The sequence below is a fragment of the Haliotis cracherodii genome, unplaced genomic scaffold, assembly GCF_022045235.1.
Source record: "Haliotis cracherodii isolate W230 unplaced genomic scaffold, xgHalCrac1.p SCAF_11, whole genome shotgun sequence".
NCBI lineage: Eukaryota > Metazoa > Mollusca > Gastropoda > Lepetellida > Haliotidae > Haliotis > Haliotis cracherodii.
In genome coordinates this window covers 28,404,182-28,426,031 of record NW_027266266.1, presented here as the reverse complement: position 1 = coordinate 28,426,031, position 21,850 = coordinate 28,404,182, and the positions used below count along the sequence as shown (strand labels likewise).

General features: G+C 42.6%; 1 protein-coding gene across 2 annotated transcripts in view; it reads left to right on the top strand.

Moving 5' to 3' along the window:
* The window catches only part of LOC139456394 (fibrinogen-like protein A), a 68,684-nt gene that overhangs the window by 33,581 nt on the left and 13,253 nt on the right, over nt 1-21,850 (top strand). The window lies entirely within an intron of this gene.

Below are 21,850 nucleotides of genomic sequence, written 5' to 3'. Positions count from 1 at the left end.
ATTGCTGTCTCTGTGGTAGTGCAGTTGTGACAAAGTTGTGAATCTCTCCGCTAGTTGAGAAGGTTGGCTTTTCTCAGGCAGATGAGAAGTTTTGATTCTCACTGTCAGATGACAAGGTTTAAACACCGTCATAACTTCGCGAATTATACCACTCCCATGCCACGTGTAACATTAATACTTGTGGGCATCGCTGTCTCTCTTTGTAAATTACTAATCCTACAACTATTCATAACTATAACTATGATGTATCACGCGGTCCCGTGTAAGCATGACTTGCAGATCCTCCACGCAAATATCCCAGTAAGGACACATCTCTTTCCTATACAAAAAGCCTACATGAAGTATTTTAATTGTCCAGCTCAGTCGTCAAAGTGTGTGCGACTAGACACGCCTGCTGGTGAGGTCGTGTATGCTACTGCAGACTAGCTGCATCACTGACATACATATCAGACATAACCTTCCCACTGTCATCACTGCCACCACCACACCCCCGTGTGTTACCGCTGGCCATGTCTATTACATGCTAACACAGCATTTTCGTGGCACATCAACAACTCATCTATTGGGGTATTAACTCGTATCCTGTTATTTCCGCTCTCTTGCAGTTAAGAATAAACCAGCACGAAACATTACACAATTGACAATAATCTTAATTCTTCATTTTGGAACACCTGCTAGAGTATGTCCTACTGATCCCGATATAAACAGCCAAGGAGACTACATAGCACTGACATTGATGCCACGTCTTACCTGGTGTGTAGAACAGTGATTACACAGCCAGCACAGGTATGTGGGGGTCTTTATACCCGCAATCTCCCACCCCTGTCTGGCTACACCACAATGTAGGTGACAGACACACACCACATGTAGAGGATTTGGTGTCTTGGCTTCCTATTGAAGTCAGTCATTTGGAAAATGCCGCAATTTGTTCCTGGCAGATATATATTCCTCATTTATTAAGCTTAGGGTCTGGGTGAAGCACCTTCCCGACCCCTGGCAACTCATGCGTGACCACGCCACAAGCTGGTAGACTGGGCTGTACTGCTGTGCACTCCACACATATACGCCCATACTGCATACGACGTAAATAGATAAGTTGGTTTCATACCGCATACACGTAAATAGATGCGTTGGTTAGAACCGCATGTGCGTAATTTAGAGAAGGGCATTTATCATAAGTTAAAGAATGATAAAAACGGATGATCAACGAAAAGAACATAACCACTCGACCACGATAATATCGACGTTTATGAGCGTGGTGATCCCGGGCAAGAAGCCGAGGTTGAGAATCAGCGTCATGATAAGGCTTCCGTGTACATGGTTCTTTAAACCTGGGGGCCATCTGTAGACGGAAGATTTGTGTATCAGCCCTTTGCTGCTGTTAGTATAGTCCCCCTGCCGATATTGTTGCCCTTTGCTAAAGGTCATCTAATCTTTGTTTTGATTGGCTACGACACCTTAATGGCGTCGTTGACCTTTGATCTTTTAGTGATGTTGCAATGGTCTATTATGCGTACATTTTTTTTGAAATGTGATTGAAGTTTTCGTGTTAAAATGATTCAAACAAATTAAAGCAAAGCCAGCGAACGGATTCGATCAAAATATTTTTTATGGGAATATCTGAGGAAGGTATTGTGGACTCTTAGTTACATCCTAGTTCATCCCTGCACCCAGCGAGTTACGAGTAATATTCGAGAATGAAGGACAATGATGATAGTACCGGACGAAAGTGAGTGAGTGAGTGAGTTAATTTTAACGTCTCATCGGCATTAATTCAGCCATATGGCGACGAGACCACACATGTCTATAGAGGTGAAGGTGTAGAGACGGGGCTGTGCCTGCCTACACTGCTCCCTATCAGTTGAAGGTGAAGAGACGGGTCTGTGTGTGTCTACACTGCTTCCTATCAGGTGAAGGTTAAGAGACGGGTCTGTGTGTGTCCACACTGCTTCCTATCAGGTGAAGGTTAAGAGACGGGTCTGTGTGTGTCCGCACTGCTTCCTATCAGGTGAAGGTGAAGAGACGGGGCTGTGTGTGTCTACACTGCTTCCTATCAGGTGAAGGTGTAGAGACGGGTCTGTGTGTGTCCACACTGCTTCCTATCAGGTGAAGGTTAAGAGACGGGGCTGTGCCTGTCTACACTGCTTCCTATCAGGTGAAGGTGAAGAGACGGGTCTGTGTGTGTCTACACTGCTTCCTATCAGGTGAAGGTTAAGAGACGGGTCTGTGCCTGTCCACACTGCTTCCTATCAGGTGAAGGTTAAGAGACGGGTCTGTGCCTGTCCACACTGCTTCCTATCAGGTGAAGGTGTAGACACGGGGCTGTGTGTGTCTACACTGCTCCCTATCAGGTGAAGGTGTAGAGACGGGGCTGTGCCTGTCCACACTGCTTCCTATCAGGTGAAGGTTAAGAGACGGGGCTGTGTGTGTCTACACTGCTCCCTATTAGGTGAAGGTGTAGAGACGGGGCTGTGCCTGTCTACACTGCTTCCTATTAGGTGAAGGTGAAGAGACGGGTCTGTGTGTGTCTACACTGCTTCCTATCAGGTGAAGGTAAAGAGACGGGGTTGTGTGTATCTACGCTGCTCTCTGTTTGGTGAAGATGTAGAGATGTCTACACTGATCTGTTCCAAGGGGGACACACATACATCGCTGGTGTCAGGGACACTCAACATCACCATACACTTTAATGGTTTTCTTTTAAACTAAGAAAACCTTTTTATTTCTCTCCAAATTTCATAGATAATCAAGAGCAGACTGATGTGTTTGCCATCACGTGTGCGTGTAGTGTTGCAGTGGGTAAACCACTAGCTGCCCGAGAAGTTGATCTGCAGACTGCAGTCAGGGCGGAACAGTGTCGGGAGGCAACAGAGCGTCCCAGGCCGTACTCCGACATATGGTCAAGTACTTGAGTCCTACGTAGCTCCAGGAACCACGAGATTCAGAAAGCACTGATTCATGTTTAATTCCCCACATAAAAGACCCCCAAATAAAGCTTGGGCGCTCATTACTAGCCAGTAATTGAAACCACGTGCTCACTCGGCAGTGTTAATTGTAGCGAGGAAAGGTTCATTACTCTATGTTCATGTGACATGCAAGTCATCTGCAACAGACGGAACCGAACCAGTGGACAGACAAGCATCAGGCTAGATACAGTATGTTTGGTATGATGTAAACCTCATTACCACTGTTAACCCCAACAAGGGTACACGTGTCACGCTATCGTGAAGGAACAAGGGTACTACTCCCACGTGGAACCCCCGACGTCCACGCAGTTACACTGGTCACACATATTGCTGTAACCTGTTGTACGTCCTTGTGCTCCTCACTGTGAGGAACATGTGTCTTACACCACAATGTAACGCCAATGGCGTAACTAGATCAGTGTAGAAACGAAAGGAGTGTTTCTCAAGACAAATCACAATGATGAATAATGCACTGGTTTCAGTGATGGTTGTTGAATGTCGGGACAGACGGTGTGGACGTCCAGGTGTGTTGAGCGACTACCCAGCATCCACTGGGAGGAGGAGAAAGGAGCATCGCTAGGCCAGGCAGCAGTTAGCTGGCCTTCTTACCTTCGCGGAATGTCAATATTCTATTGTGAAAATAAATATTCCTTCGCGGCCCAGTTAAACAAACACATTTCTCTGCCATGATGAAGCCGAGTCTAAAGGGCAACGGACATGCGCAGAAAATAATATTTCCCATGATCCCGCTAAAATGTTTACAGAACAATAAATATGACAAACTGAAATTGCTGTTTTGGATTCCACAGGTGCCCACTGGTCAAAATTTGACCTTGGTTCATATGTTAATTGTAGAACTCTGGACAAGGTCGAAACAGCCGTTTGTGGTAAGAACCGAGGAGCTGTCGCACAGCACTCAGACGCCAGGATAACACTGCCTTCACACAACACTCAGACGCCAGGATAATACTGCCTTAACACAGCACTCAGACGCCAGGATAATACTGCCTTAACACAGCACTCAGACGCCAGGATAATACTGCCTCACACAACACTCAGACGCCAGGGTAATACTGCCTCACACAGCACTCAGACGCCAGGGTAATACTGCCTTCACACAACACTCAGACGCCAGGGTAATACTGCCTCACACAGCACTCAGACGCCAGGGTAATACTGCCTCACACAGCACTCAGACGCCAGGGTAATACTGCCTCACACAACACTCAGACGCCAGGGTAATACTGCCTCACACAACACTCAGACGCCAGGGTAATACTGCCTCACACAACACTCAGACGCCAGGGTAATACTGCCTCACACAGCACTCAGACGCCAGGATAATACTGCCTTCACACAGCACTCAGACGCCAGGGAAATACTGCCTCACACAAAACTCAGACGCCATGGAAATACTGCCTTAACACAGCACTCAGACGCCAGGGCAATACCGCCTTCACACAGCACTCAGACGCCAGGGAAATACTGCCTTAACACAGCACTCAGACGCCAGGGAATTACTGCCTTCACACAGCACTCAGACGCGAGGGAAATACTGCCTTCACACAGCACTCAGACGCAAGGTAATACTGCTTTCACACAGCACTCAGACGCCAGGGTAATACTGCCTTCACACAGCACTCAGACGCCAGGGTAATACTGCCTTCACACAGCACTCAGACGCCAGGGAAATATTGCTTTCACACAGCAGTCAGACGCCAGGGAAATACTGCCTTAACACAGCAGTCAGACGCCAGGGAAATACTGCCTTCACACAACACTCAGACGCCAGGGTATTACTGCCTTCACACAACACTCAGACGCCATAAGAGTGAGCTTTGCCCTGTTTCCATCCACGTGTGGACCTACAGAGAGTGCGTTGTACCCCGTTGCGTGTGGACCTACAGAGAGTGAGCTGTTTCCAGCTACGTGTGGCCCTACAAAGAGTGAGCTGTATCCAGCCACATGTAGCCCTACAGAGAGTGAGCTGTATCCAGCCACGTGTGGACCTACAGAGAGTGAGCTGAACCCGGTCACATGGTGACCTACAGAGAGTGAGCTGTACCCCGTCACGTGTGGACCTACAGAGAGTGAGCTTCTGTGTGCATCGTCAGGACAAATAAGGGCCTCCTCCGCAACTAACCACAGGCTACAGAGTACATTAACTCTACGGACGGCAGTCATAAAATAATTGACTCTAAGTTATAACCGATGACCACTCGACTCTTTCGATACAATCAGAGACCCACTAGTAACAAAACATTGTCTGAAGAGGTTTACAGTTTCCAGTTAATCCGACAGATCAAACACTGGCTGGAGAAAAGAGAGTGTTTGACGCACGAGAAAAACTCCTCTCTTTAAAGTTAATTGTAGACCCGGGCAGCCGTTTGTTCACTTCCCAAGGGAAATAAAAACACTATCGTTTAGTCGAGCGGCTTAAAACCTATTCTCGTGTCACAGACACAGAAAGTGATCGTTTACGCTCTAATTGATATCCACCACATATTGTATCACTAGTGTCTGGTTTTGCGTGACGTCGGTGCAGGTCGAGATGCTGCACATACTGGGGCAGATCCCTCCCGTGTGTTGAGGGGCGACGTATCAAACATTGTGTCACTTTCTAACAGGACAGGTAATTGCCGCTAATTTACAATTCGCATTCTTTGGCGTCGCATCTTAATTTAAGCGTTTGTGTATAATTGGTTGAATATACGTTGTTGTATAATGGGTTGAATATACGTTAGTGTATAATGGGTTGAATATTCACTGTAAAGGTATGTGAGGAATGTCGCTGTACAAATCAATGAGGATTTAGTAGCTAAATCGTAGACACAGGAATGTAGGTAGTCATGGTATGAACATTAACAAGTATCAATACATCTTGTATTGAAAACATGTATGAGGGAGCAAGATTAACATTAATACAGTTACGCATATGCCTGTATATTTATTGTGTTCTGTCGAGGCAGACTCGGTTCCATAATGTTGCAGTTTCACCCTCCTATCCACTGTAGGGTAAGGGCAACCTCTGGAACACTTCAGGCATCACCAGACACGAGCTCCCTCCATCATATCACCAGGACTTGTGTGGAGGTGCAAGCGGTAATACCAGCACGAGTTGACGCCACGATGTGAAACAAGCCCACACCTGTTCCACTTTCATTGACAATATGAGAGATATTGTGTGGTTGTCAAAGCTCTAAACGCTCTCTATTGCTTCGTAGTTTCAATTTCACGGGAATGTGGTTATATTGACCTGGGATGAGGACATTCAGAGACGCCATATTGCCCTTACTGTATAGCTCACTTCTCGACATTATGCAAACCGCACTTAGCAGTTAGTCAACTGTATCCTCGTGCCTGCTAACACCATGTGAACCATGGAGTATTAGCTTATATTAGTGGTCCCCCCCTCTTTTATATTGGTGATTGTGGTGAGGTTTGCAACAGGAACACTGACATATCCTGCTTAAATAGCGACACTGCTGTATCTTGATGTGTGTGTGGTCCCAATTTCAGTCACGGCAGCGCCAGGTTGAAAAGTTTGAAAAAGCGCTTACGGTTACAGTTTCAGTAGATATTACTCAAGTTGTGAGTAGTAAAATGTATAATTAACAGGCGGAACATTTCATGTCTTAAATGTTCTAACATGATGTTTACTTAAGGCCCGCGGTAAGTTCAAAGGCAAGGGATTCGCCATTGACAAGGTACAGCCTTTGGTGACCCTCAAGCTAATGTAATGGTATTTACGCATGATATGAAGTTTGTATCTCACCTAAGGTAACTGCATCTTTGATGTGTGTTCTGAATTTACAAATATGAACATTAATACAATTGGCTGAAATGTTAGCGTGTCGTATAACGATATCATAAACATCTAACATGGTATTCACACATACATAGATGTGTATAATAATGTACCTACACATACGGTTTTAAGGAGTACACAGTGACACATATGTTTAGTAGAAAGTATAGTAATGCTTTGGAACAATATAACATTACTTGACATTGGTGTGCACATTCCCACACATCCCATTGGTGGGCAAGAGGACAGGTACTGATGACTGGGGTCTGTGAAGACGAGAGAGTATTTTCTGCCATAAATACTGGACACATGTAAGTACAGTAGAATTTATCACCACTGTCGTTTTCTTTCACAAATAAATGTGTACATGTCACCTTTGGGTTCTTTGTTGTTAGCAGATCAGCGCATATTTTGGCTGATATCTGTTTCTTTGGACTAACACAGAGCCTAAGTGCGGGTATGCTGCCAGAGGATTGACAATGTCTTGCCGAGATATACCTGTTTCATTGAAAATATTTTAAATAAATCCATTCCAATGTAGTGGTCATTGTAAAGCATATTTACAGGAGAAGGATTAGCAGGACCTCGAGATGCGAGAACTATACTCATAGCTTGTCAATGTTATTTTGCCCAAAGTTTGACAGACTCGGTGCATTAAAGCACCGACAGGAGTCAGGCAATGTACATGTCTCTTGTACCATCTATTGCTATCAGGAGAGTTCTTATTTAATATCCAGATGATTGACTATAAAGATATTTCTGTAAAAGCTACTACTTAAAACTTCAGCTTCAATTCACAAAGAGACGTTTATACATTAATATCGGAACAAACTTGACATTGAAAGTCGCTTGTAATGTCTGCCTTGCAGTACATCTGACACGGATTCTCGATGGGGTTGGTATTAATTCCTATATTTTCACTTCGGATTTATTTCATTTAAGTTCAGTGTGAAGGAACGCCATTTCACGGACGTCAGTGTCTTAATACGTTTTATTATACGGAAGTCGGATCCATAAAATGTCTGTCTTCCCCTGCACAACTGTAGTTCTATATACTTGGCTGCCATAGAGCTAGTGTTCACCTGACCTCAGACATTTCAACTGCGCAGTTGAGTTCACTTCAGTTGAGTTGTCAGAATAATATAGATGGTGTGTTATAAGATGTGACCGGACTACTGGTGGAGAGTTGGCACTGGGGAGACGAGTGTAATTAATTAATGTTGGGGGTACACGTGGTGTCCTTCAACTGTGCCCCCAAGAGTTCCGTGTTTACCAGCAACACATAACGACTTTGCAGGGGGGCACACACACAATTATCATCAGTTTGGTGAGATTTCGCAGTTTCTGCAGTTATTATTATAATATTCTACAAATAATCAACGACCGAGATCCTTCATGTTAGGGGGAAGCACAAAAGCCAGGCCACTGGAGTCAGCGCGTTGATGTTTTGATGGTATTAACCGAGCCACGTGTTTATATTGCGTCAAAATTCTCCGAGTCGCCCTTGCCCGAAGGGAATCTATTGAATTATTTTCCTTTTGATGTCATATAGGCAAGATTTCCATCTGAAGCATCGTTCATGATGCAACATTGGTGATTGAAGGCTTTCTAAAATATATACTGATATTCATCCAAATATTGCCATCTGCATGTCCTGGAGATCGACTCGTTTGACCATGCGGTGATGGTGACCTCGTTTCTTTATGGCTGTTAAAGATCTAAGAACATTTTTAAAAATGAGTTGATTTAAGACCCGCAGCTTCCATGTACGTAGCCGAACTTTAGCAGTTGTGTCCGCCCTTGGTCTGGAGGAAGCTGACGGCTGATCAACTCGCCTCGCATTGACAGGGGTGTGATGTACTCGGGGGGGAGGAGGGGGGGGGGGGGGGGGGGGGAGGGTGTGTGTGTGTGTGTGGAGGGGATGGGGATGAAGATTGACAGGGCGACACCAGTAGTCTTGTGTATTTCAGTGGTTGCTTTGGTGCTTATCATCATCAATATCATGAGAGAGAGTGAGTGAGTGAGTGAGTTGTACTTGATGCAGCTTTGAAAGGTATTCCAGCTTTTTCACGGCGTGTCAGCGTTATGTGGGAGGAAAGCCCGAAGTGTTGCTTACCACTTTGGTGAAACCCACGAGTACGGCAAGGCGTTGACAAACCTGAAAACATAATATGAAAAGAGAAAAAGTGAGTTTTGAGGCGAGAAGTAGAAGACATGCTCTACAAACATACTTCTTATGAGAGGAAAAGGACATGTCTCTGGGGTAAGGCATTCCCTTTTAGGTGATACGTACCAGAATGGATCATTGTTCTCTTGGCTAAGCCGTGGGCGTAGGACAGCAGATACCGGCCTTTGATTTGGTTTTGCAATGGACATGGTGATATCAGTAAACTTCAACTTTTGACAGTAACTTGAATCAGCATCTTGTTGTGGCAATCTGATCACTGGTCATGGGAGACTGGGCCTCTTCGACCACGGAGTGATTAGCTGGTGACCGCCGACCTGATGGGGCTAATAAGTGTACTGTCCGGGAGGGAGCGGTTATAGCTAACCTTATTGCCATGAAGCAGGGGTAACCGGTCATTTATTTCAGAGTGGTTGGGGTGTTCCATTTTTTCATGACCCTTGAACTGTCATATTTTTTGGTGACCCTTCCCTGGTTGCCCCTGACACCCCACCCACCCATAACAAATTAAATGACCGTTTCCTTATAAGATTGATGTCACATGCATTGCTGGACCCCTCCTGTTGGGCAGTAGAGTCACACAGACATACAACGAGAATAGTGTCCCTGCAACAAGAACGCACCACGTGTTGCAGGCCGCGACACCCGATCTGCGTACAACAGTATCATGGCATGGAACACAAGGCCCCTCCCGCTGACCACCCGGGAACACTCAGCCATGACCACCTGACCACTGATTCCAGTGTAAACCGTGCACTGGGACACCGTCTCTCACCAGCCTTCGTGGAAGGAAGTGGACTTTCCAAGCGTAATCCTGATAAAGCCGGGGAGGTGAGAGAATAAGATTCCATGTCTTGGAGCCATTGCACTAACAGAGATCCGTGAACTACACACGGCATGGTCTAACTGGGGAGTGGGTGAACCGCTCACGGCATGGCCTAACTGTGAATGTGGTGAACAACTCACGACATGGTCTAACTGGGGAGTGGGTGAACCGCTCATGGCATGGCCTAACTGTGAATGTGGTGAACAACTCACGAAATGGTCTAACTGTTGAGTGGGTGAACAACTAACTGTGTTCTAACTGTGGAGTAGGTGAAACAGACATGGTGTATTGGTGGAGACGGTTACTGGGTAGTAATTCAAGGTCAGTTACTGAACTAGATTGGGAAGGAACCCTTTAATGTTCTGTCCTACCAATCTTTTGTAAATCATTGGATATCGTAAAGGCAAAGCTTTTCAAAATTAGTCTTTGAGTTTGGAAATAACTATCCCTCTGTCGGGAAAGAAGTTGACATTATCCCCGGGTCTGGTCAGTTGCCTCCCTGGCAGTCTCAAGATCCTGTGTTGGTCAGATGTCTGTTGTACGATACACAATAACATCTAGGATTCTCAGGAACGCGCAACAGGACATCTTCTAACACACTACAGAACTGTATCATTAGGCAATATTAACTTGTCAACAATATTACAGTAATGACCCGGGGGTCGTTGATACACTCAAGCGTGGGCCACAGATCCAGTGGTTAATAGTATGAGTAACTCAAGCGCCATGGGAATACCATGACCCTGGACTAGCTTGGTCACACAAACCACCCAAGAAGCAAGCACTACAACAGAGACGGGTGTGCGCATAGCTGTGAGCAGTATTGGGAACCCTGTCTGATTGCAGAACCCACGGATGTGTATACCTGGTGACACGGAGACACCGTCAACACTCCTCACACCCGATGTTATAGCGCTGACTATTGATTCTATTCATTTTACGACTATAGCCACTCCATGTCAACGTGTAGTTTCTGCTGTGTCCACGATCATCACCAGCAGTTTGGCGAAATCCCAATACCAGTTTGTGAAGAAGGTCAAGCTTTTCCTATTTACTTTGGCGGATCTGTCCTTCTCCTAGTATGGGTATTAAGTGAGTCGGATTCTTTGAAGTATTTGAATGAGTTTTGCTAAGTGAACAATATGTTGGAAAAACTGTTAAACGGGAGATTATGTTAGTTTGAGATTTTGAGAAACCTTACACAGTTTCTTAATATGATAATACAGGATATGTTAATAATAACCCACAAGGGTAATTAGCCATGATATGGACATGTATAATGCAGAGGGTTGTGAAAGTCAATACGCAGGTGGTGGTGGCAGTGTGCGGGACACATGTCGTGCTTATATTGATTTTATGTGGAACTTCTTTTTCACGTTTAAAATATATATCTGACATTTACCACTATGCTATATGGGTCATAATGTAAATAAATACTGACATTTACCACTATGCTATATGTGTCATAATGTCAATAAATAATCTGCTTCTAAGGCAAGATGCTGATGTCATTAGATATCATGCGTCGGATTTAAAAACGTCATTGGTGCCCCATGCATGGCGTTCCCAGTGAGAAGGGGAGCACGTATGTGTATTGCACACTCATTCATAACACATTGTGTGATTACAGACTCAGCTTGTATACGAATAAAGAACACGCTAAAGTGACTCTTAAAATATACACCAGGATCCACTTCTACAGCTTGTTAAAAGAAAGATAAACATTTTCTGCAGTAGATTATTTTGCTGTTCACTGCCCCTGTCACATGGCCACATGGCTGATTCTACTGGCGGTGTTTACGTTGGCCACCCGTTTTGTGTGTTTGCATTGTTGACAGATGGCTGATGCCCGAAACATTTATGGAATCTGAAAGAAACTGTAAGATCCTTATAAGTAAGATGTTTTGTCAAAGAAACATTTTTTTAAATATTCTCATAATCGTGTTTTGATATGCGGCATTTCCAGCCGACGTGTAACGAGCAGACACGTGGTTCGTATGTCATGACGTATGTGAGCTCCACACACACGTCGCCTCTATAAGACACGAGGTTATCTTTATATGCTTGTAGATGCACAATCACACGTGAATCGCATATACCCAGAGAGTGACTTCCCTTTGCTAGAAGTGGGGCCTCGCGAGTTTATTATGCATTGATATGTAAGGTACCAAAAAACTGCGCTTTTTAGTATTTTGTTGTATACAGGCGTATATAGTCCAGGCTTCCATGCCTGCTAGTGTATTCAGCCAGGACGCAAGTACCACATTCAGTGCACTGTTATAACATTCAGGGCACTATTGTAATGGTCAGAGCACTATTGTAACTGTCAGAGCACTATTGTAACGGTCAGAGCACTATTGTAACGGCCAGAGCACTATTGTAACTGTCAGAGCGCTATTGTAACTGTCAGAGCACTATTGTAACGGTCAGAGCACTATAGTAACTGTCAGAGCACTATTGTAACTGTCAGAGCACTATTGTAACGGTCAAAGCACTATTGTAACGGTCATAGCACTATTGTAACTGTCAGAGCGCTATTGTAACTGTCAGAGCACTATTGTAACGGTCAGAACACTATTGTAACTGCCAGAGCACTATTGTAACTGTCAGAGCGCTATTGTAACGGTCAGAGCACTATTGTAACGGTCAGAGCACTATTGTAACGGTCAGAGCGCTATTGTAACGGTCAGAGCGCTATTGTAACGGTCAGAGCACTATTGTAACGGGCAGAGCGCTATTGTAACAATCAGGGCACTTTTATGACGTTCAGGGTACTATTGAGTTTCACAATGTAGACCGTCTAAGACCTGCATCACTTCGGGCTTTCCTCCCACATTAAGCTGACAAGCCGTGATAGAACTGGAATACTGTTCAAAGCGGCGTTAAACCCAACTCACTCACTCACTCTGTAGACCACGATGATTGAGCCATATCGGCGCTACATTCAATCTACATACAAGAATGTTCGTAACGTTGGCTAACAGATTCCTCTGCTACCTTTCGCCGCCCGTGTTTACCAAGGTTAAGACCAGGGATTAATTCTAGGAAGCGCCGTGCCTTTTTCACGCAACAGCGTGACGAAATTAGCATTGTTTGAAATCTCGTTGATAGCCTGTTACCAGCTGTAGCAGGGAAAGGAAGCCTTCTCTCCAGAACCTTGCAGGGCTGACAAACAGTGGGTAACGGTTCCTTCCACACTGAGGAGCACTGTCAGTGAGACCGTGCCGTGTGATTGATAGGTGCAGTGTGTCTATTGCTCCAGCATCACAGCATCTGGCTGGCCAAACTTGGAAGCAACTCAAGTGAAGACATGAAGTCCTCTTAATATCTAATTACTGAATTGAATTAATTTTTTTTAATCGATTGTTCATGTGTACTTTAGTAATATCTGGCTGCATATGTTACAGTGATCTGTGAACGCATATGTTACAGTAATCTGTGAACACATACACTACAGTGATCTGTGAACACATACGTTACAGTAATCTGTGAACACATATGTTACAGTAATCTGTGAACACATATGTTACAGTAATCTGTGAACACATATGTTACAGTAATCTGTGAACGCATATGTTACAGTAATCTGTGAACACATACACTACAGTGATCTTTGAACACATACGTTACAGTAATCTGTGAACACATATGTTACAGTAATCTGTGAACACATACTCTACAGTGATCTGTGAACACATACACTACAGTGATCTGTGAACACATACACTACAGTGATCTGTGAACACATACACTACAGTGATCTGTGAACACATACGTTACAGTAATCTGTTAACACATACGTTACAGTAATCTGTTAACACATATGTTACAGTAATATGTGAACACATATGTTACAGTGATCTGTGAACACATACGTTACAGTAATCTGTTAACACATACGTTACAGTAATTTGTGAACACATATGTTACAGTGATCTGTGAACACATACGTTACAGTAATCTGTTAACACATAAGTTACAGTAATTTGTGAACACATATGTTACAGTGATCTGTGAACACATACAGTACAGTGATCTGTGAACACATACACTACAGTGATCTGTGAAAACACTTCCACTGCAGGAGGTGACAGTATTCTTTGTATGATCACAACTAACAGGGTCTATGTCAACGATGATCAGTTCCACATGGTGTTTCACAGTGTATTGAGTCAAGTTACACTGTACATACACAAGTGACTGTGATCTCTGTACACACACAGGTGACTGTGGTCTCTGTACACACACAGGTGACTGTGATCTCTGTACACACACAAGTGACTGTGGTCTCTGTACACACACAGGTGACTGTGATCTCTGTACACACACAAGTGACTGTGGTCTCTGTACACACACAGGTGACTGTGGTCTCTGTACACACACAGGTGACTGTGGTCTCTGTACACACACAGGTGACTGTGATCTCTGTACACACGCAGGTGACTGTGGTCTCTGTACACACGCAGGTGACTGTGGTCTCTGTACACACACAAGTGACTGTGATCTCTGTACACACACAGGTGACTGTGGTCTCTGTACACACACAGGTGACTGTGGTCTCTGTACACACACAAGTGACTGTGATCTCTGTACACACACAGGTGACTGTGGTCTCTGTACACACACAGGTGACTGTGATCTCTGTACACACACAAGTGACTGTGGTCTCTGTACACATACATGTGACTGTGGTCACTGTACATGTTGGGGGGGATTTTGACAGGGTTTTTTAGAGGGCCCCCAGTACCATATTGCCGGCACCAGACTGGCTCTTGACAAACACAACAGTCTGTGTGGCGGGAACCACGAGATGTAGTCAGGACGACAGAAGACAATGCAAATGCAAGGTAGATGGGAACAGCTCATGTTTCCAGGATCATATACTTTATCAATGCATAAGACTTTCATATATCGATCTTGATAAAGTTGCCGCGTGGAGATTCCTGTTTAGAATAATTAGAAACATGAGCTGGTCGTAGGCTGGTCATAGTATTATTAACTGAATTGTCGGGTTCAGATTTTATTATATACTTACAGGCCGCCTACATAACTACATAAACAAGCAAACAAACGAACAAACGAACAAATCAAACTTCAGAAGCTGACTTGTTTAATTCCCTTACGAAACGTACTGACGAATGATGAGACAAATGCTTGGTGTGTAACGTGATTACAGTTTTGAGTTATTGTCTACATTACACACGTATCACGTGACATCTGATAGCACTGTACGGTTAAACAAGGCTCGTCTGTTCCGTATTCTACAAGTAACACAAGAACATTTATGGCGCACAATAAAATAGATGAGGGATTTTCGCAGCAAAGTTCGCTGGTATCGGCACTGTGGTATGACTATCTATGGCGTCTGACGAATATCACTTCCCATAATTGTTTTATGGTCTTTTATTGCGTTGATTATGGCATTGACCGGCACACGGGTGGTCAGTCTGGCACATGTGTGGACAATGGACAAACAAGTCAGTGTTTTATTGCAGCTGTTCGCTCGTAGTAATTTCCCCACTTTCTTCTCCATGGTTGGATCTTCGTGTAGCAAGTAGTCGCTAAAGCACTTTAACTCCCAAGTCCAATACAAGACTCGTCTGTGAACATGGGTAATTGTCCAGAATTTATGGTCAAGGATCATTTGAAGATATCCACTTCATATCGCAGTGTCGATAAACCTCTCCTCAACTGTGGACAGCTACAAGACAAAATTGCAATGACTATATATTTGTAATGGTATAGGTATGAGGAAACTTAAGAAGACTTAAGTTATGTTTTTTAGAAATGATAGCCCCTCACGTGTTGATGAAAAATAGTGTTCCTGTTGAAACTGTCATTCTATATATATATGGGATTTCGTTTTACACCTAAACTTACATGGAATAAGTGTCCAACATGTTTGCCATCACAAGCAAATAGAACAATTCTATCCTTAAGTGGTTTGAAAGAAATATTGGTGATATTAATTACTCAATGATAGTGTCTATTCTTTTCTATTTTTTATTATATTTCAATAAGATAATTGAACAACTGTTTTTTTCAGTAAAATATTTTCATTTCAAAGACCAGATGTTAGTCTACACTGAAGTCAACAATCCGTTTTGAACAATCTTTAGCAGAGCGATTTAAGTTAGTCCTGCGCCATGACTGTGGAATATAAGTCTTTTAGGCAATCTCTTTTGAACAATCTCTAGCTCAGCTCCATGGTGCTAGGGTATCAACGGTTTCGTTATCAAATTGGGTGTGCATGTGCACTCCAGTGAGCCTGGCTCCGTGCTCCTGGCTCCTGGCTCCTGACAACCTCACAGCCCGGCAAGGAGTACTCGCGTCTGCTATCCTCCTGTCAATTGTTCATCGCTGCAATTGTAAATCCCACATTACGAGCACCTTGGTGATAGTATCTCCTTATCGTCTACACTTACATGGCTGTAAACTTATTATTAGGGTGATAAGAGCATCATTTCATATATGACTGTTATGACATTTGTCATAAATACCTTCTCCGCTCGAGTGTTTGAGCTCCCCCATGTCAGGCATTGCTACCCTGAGTAGATCAGTGCGTCACGTACATGGCCGAGCTTCATATCGCTCTGCATACACGGGGCTTTTTGTATTGAATAAGATTGAATAATGTATGGGATATTAGTTAACATGTTATGGGATATGCTGTTAGCAGTTTGCCTATTATTTTATTTTAAAGATCAGATAAGATAATATTTATTGCAGAAACGTTCCTTTACGAGACAGATGCAATTTTAAAAGACAAGACATTATGATTCATATATACATATATACAGACATACATAATTTACATTCCTGTAGACACATACTAAAACAAAACAATCAATATTACATATTTGATGATATCATTAAACATAAAATGTCAACGGTTGATTATGAAGGGGTATTTATTGTTTGAAGTGTTTTTCGTCATCAATGGTTGAACATGTAGAGCATAGCCCCTGGTGTAGTGGGGTTGGTGGCTTTGTATGTCTTCCAAGTTCAATATTTAATTTGTGGTTACTTAATTTTAGTTTAGAAAAGTGCACTCGATAATTTTTTAACTTTACAGTGACTGAGATAGGGTTCTAATTTTATTTCATTTTTAACTATCCTGTATGTCCTAAGTTTGTTTCCTGTGCCTCAAGTTGCAGTTACATCTTGAAGAGATTCCTTGAAGAGGGAGTTGAATTTAGTTTTGATTGTCTCTTTGAATATTGGTGATAGGAAAGCTGAAGTACTCAAATTGTGTTTTCTTAAGAATAGATTGAGCTGGTAAAACCATCCCAATATTTTTTTCACCAAATATGTACTCTCTGTAAAAGCGTTCTGAAGTATTATGCTTTTGGAAGAACATACACGGTGATAAAAAATTTGCTATTTTGATTAATACTGTGCAGATAAGAGGGTAGAGTCCTAGTTCTGCTTGGCTTGCCCAGTTGTGTGTTGTTTTGTTGACAAATAACATGGATTTACAAAATTTGAGCTGCACTTTGTCGGGGATAAATGAATCAAAGTTGTTCAGGGGGATTGATTCTACACCCCAGATTTCACTATTATATAAAATTACTGGCTCGATTAATGTTTTAAATACTTTGAAAGCAAGAGCTATGGGTATATCTTGGTTAAAATGTTTGACTGAAGCTTGTGGTAGGCCCCTTAATCCTTTTTTCAAGAGAGGTTTAGCACTGTTTTTAAGTTTACCATTTGCTTCGAATCGTATTCCTAAATAATTATAACTATCTGTAACTAGTATTTTTGTATCACCCATGGTCCAAGTATTCTTTTCTTCTGTTTTAATTGTTTTTCCAAACACTTCAACATTTGTTTTGTCACTATTAACCTTTAGGTTATTTATGGCACAACATACCCTTAGTCCATCAAGTAACACTTGTAGTTTTTGGGGGGAATCGGCAAATAGAACTAAATCATCGGCAAACAACAAATGACAAATGTTGAAACCAATGAGTGTTATATTATTGCTATCAGACTGATACAATGTGGAGGGTCATTGAGGAATATAATCAATAATGTGGGAGACAAAATGCATCCTTGTCGTACCCCAATGTTGGATATAAAGGATTGTGAAATGCCCATGTCAGTTTTCACTTTATAAGAGATATCACTGTATAGTGATGATATTATTTTAAATATGTTTCCTGACATTTTATTTGATAATACCTTTGTTAAGAGTAGTGATCTGTCTACTGAATCAAAAGCCTTTTGAAAATCTACAAAGCAAGTGTATAGTTTTTTCTTTTTACTTTTTGTAGAATCTATTAATGTTTTAAGAACAAATACATTATCTGATGTTTGGTAGCCCCTTCCTAAATCCAGACTGACAGTGGTCTTGTAATTGATTTTTGTCCATGTGTTCCATTATTCTTTCATTAATGACCTTTCAGAATAGCTTACCTAAGCAGCTGCTTAGTGCAATTCCCCTGTAGTTGTTAGGGTCAGTTTTATCACCCTTCTTATGTAATGCGGTAACAACCGAGGTTGCCCAGCTCTGTGGAAAGTGACCACTATTTAATACGTCATTAAACAGTTTAACCGACTGGTCTACCAATGAACAAGATATTGATTTTAAAAGTTCGTTTCTTATGTTATCTTCGCCTGTTTTTTGTTTGTTTTGAATTGTTATATACAAGTGAGAATTTCATTAGCTGTTCTTGGTTTATTAAGACCGTCACATATATGCATATCTCCATGTCTTGGTGAATTTTGAAGAGGATCCAGAGAAGATATTTTTGTTTTAGTGTTGTAAATATTCCTGAAGTGGTTTGTTAGCTCCTCAGGATCAGGATAACCAGATTCCTTCTGGGAGGAGGTTCGAAGTTTATTTAATAGTTTCCAGAATTGTTTTGGTTCCTTTTTTTGACAGGGTTTCCAGTTGTTCTAAGTGATTTTGTTTATAGGTAAATGTAATGGACGAAACCCGATTATATCTGTGAATTTATAATGTTTTAAAGAAAACATATATTTCGGAGTTAAAGACTTCTAGTTTCGCTGATATTATAACAGTATGACATAAGGTAGTTACGTCTATTCAAATTTGGGTGAACAGTAACAAGAAAATATGTTTTGAAATGTCACCATGTATCTTGAGTGAGATTGTGAGAGCCGTGAAATCAACAAGGTAGCCCGCCTAGAGCCGCCGCTACACACACAGTGCATGCAGCCCTCGGATGACGTGACGCATACATACACGTCCATCACGTGGGCTGCGCGAACACTCGGCGAGGCTGTGGCGAGGCGTCACGGGTCAGCTAGTTACACGCCATATATTTCAGTTCCATCAGTTTTGGGATGTAGCTTGGGCAATTTCGTCTCATTCAAGCACAGCCGAACAACATGACACGGTGGCGCTACATCCCCTGTCTTGGATAGACGAACAGCTTGATTGTTATATCCATAAGGAAGCCAAAGTTAGCATGACAGTGTAGTATTTTGATATAACATAGTAACAAATTTCGCAGAATTTCGAATACCGTTGAAAATGAATATCTCCTCGTTTGTGCGTTGAGTTGTGACGATGAACCGTGTACATTTCGCCGAAGCTGTCAGTCCATCTGCAATGTTTCTTCTGACAGGGGGTATCAAGACGCTCTTCATTATCAGATTAAACGGCAGACATTCTTAAAAGAGCATGTTCCTTTCAAGCGAGGTATGCTGCATTTTATCGTGGTGCGCCTGTGTCTTATCACAATATCTCGTTACTGGAAAATTTTCTTCCACTTGCTACCGGCTTACGTTATCTGATATATGTTGTATACTTGTTGGCTTGTCAAAAATACACCACAGGTTTACATATCTAAAAGCCGCCACTAAAGTCGCAGAACAGTGAAGGGGAAGTAACTCTCGTGTACAGTTCCAGAGGTCGGATCCAGGGTTTTGAAAAAGAGGCGTTGTGTTGGAGGCTTTTGCGCGAAGCTTCTGGTCGGTTTTAGTACCTTTTTGATATTTCCTTCACTTTTTATGAGTATTTTACTTTAAAAAAAACATGTTGTTGATGACATCTCCTCTTTAAGTTGTAGCTGAGTGTATCAGACAACACTAGCCTATTGGCCCGCCTGTGAGTGGCTGTCGTATACGGGAGGCATGTATCTAAGAAACCTGCACTTGTATTACTTGAATAGTTTAACAGATAAACGAGCTTCGTAAGTGTACTTCGTAATTAATGAGGTGAAAACATGATTTTTACACTCATTGTTGACTTGCCGTATTAAACGTTGATAGCATACATGTGAAATAACCTTAACATATATTGGTATGTTGGTAGTGTACACATGGACTAGCCGTATTGAATGTTGGCACGGTACACGTCTACTAGCTGTATTGTATGTTGGTAGTGTACACGTCTACTAGCCATATTGTATGTAGGCAGTGTATACGTCTACTAGCTGTATTGTATTTAGGCAGTGTACACGTCTACTAGCTGTATTGTATGTTGTCACCGTACACGTCTACTTGCCGTATTGTATGTTGGTAGTGTACACGTCTACTAGCTGTATTGTATGTTGGTAGTGTACACGTGTACTAGCTGTATTGTATGTTGGAAGTGTACACGTCTACTAGCTGTATTGTATGTTGTCACCGTACACGTCTACTTGCCGTATTGTATGTTGGTAGTGTACACGTCTACTAGCCGTATTGTATGTTGGTAGTGTACACGTCTACTAGCCGTATTGTATGTAGGTAGTGTACACGTCTACTATCTGTATTGTATGTTGGTAGTGTACACGTCTACTAGCTGTATTGTATGTTGGTAGGGTACACGTCTACTAGCCATATTGTATGTTGTCACCGTACACGTCTACTAGCTGTATTGTATGTTGGTAGTGTACACGTCTACAAGCTGTATTGTATGTTGGTAGTGTACACATCGAGTAGCTGCATTGTATGTTGGTAGTATACAAATAGACTAGCTTTATTGTATGTAGGCAGTATACACGTCTACTAGCCGTATTGTATGTTGGTAGTGTACACGTCTACTAGCCATATTGTATGTAGGTAGTGTACACGTCTACTAGCCATATTGTATGTAGGTAGTGTACACGTCTACTAGCCATATTGTATGTAGGTAGTGTACACGTCTACTAGCCATATTGTATGTAGGTAGTGTACACGTCTACTAGCTGTATTGTATGTTGTCACCGTACACGTCTACTAGCTGTATTGTATGTTGGTAGTGTACACGTCTACTAGCTGTATTGTATTTAGGCAGTGTACACGTCTACTAGCTGTATTGTATGTTGGTAGTGTACACGTCTACTAGCTGTATTGTATTTAGGCAGTGTACACGTCTACTAGCTGTATTGTATGTAGGCAGTGTACACGTCTACTAGCTGTCTTGTATGTAGGCAGTGTACACGTCTACTAGCTGTATTGTATGTAGGCAGTGTACACGTCTACTAGCTGTATTGTATGTTGGTAGTGTACACGTCTACTAGCTGTATTGTATGTTGGTAGTGTACACGTCTACTAGCTGTATTGTATGTTGGTAGTGTACACGTCTACTAGCTGTATTGTATATTGATAAAGTACATGTGTACTAGCCGTATTGTATGTTGGTAGTGTTCATGTCTACTAGCCCTATTGTTTGTAGGCAGTGTACACGTCTACTAGCTGTATTGTATGTGGGTAGAATACACGTCTACTAGCCGTATGGTATGTTGGTAGTGTACATGTCTACTAGCCGTATTGTATGTTGGTAGAGTACACGTCTACTAGCTGTATTGTATGTTGGTAGAGTACACGTCTACTAGCCGTATTGTATGTTGTCACCGTACACGTCTACTAGCCGTATTGTATGTAGGCAGTGTACACGTCTACTAGCCGTATTGTATGTTGTCACCTTACAAGTCTACTTGACGTATTGTATGTAGGCAGCGTACACGTCTACTGGCCGTATTGTATGTTGTCACCATACACGTCTACTTGCCGTATTGTATGTTGGTAGTGTACACGTCTACTAGCCGTATTGTATGTAGGCAGTGTACACGTCTACTAGCCGTATTGTATGTTGTCACCGTTCACGTCTACTTGCCGTATTGTATGTT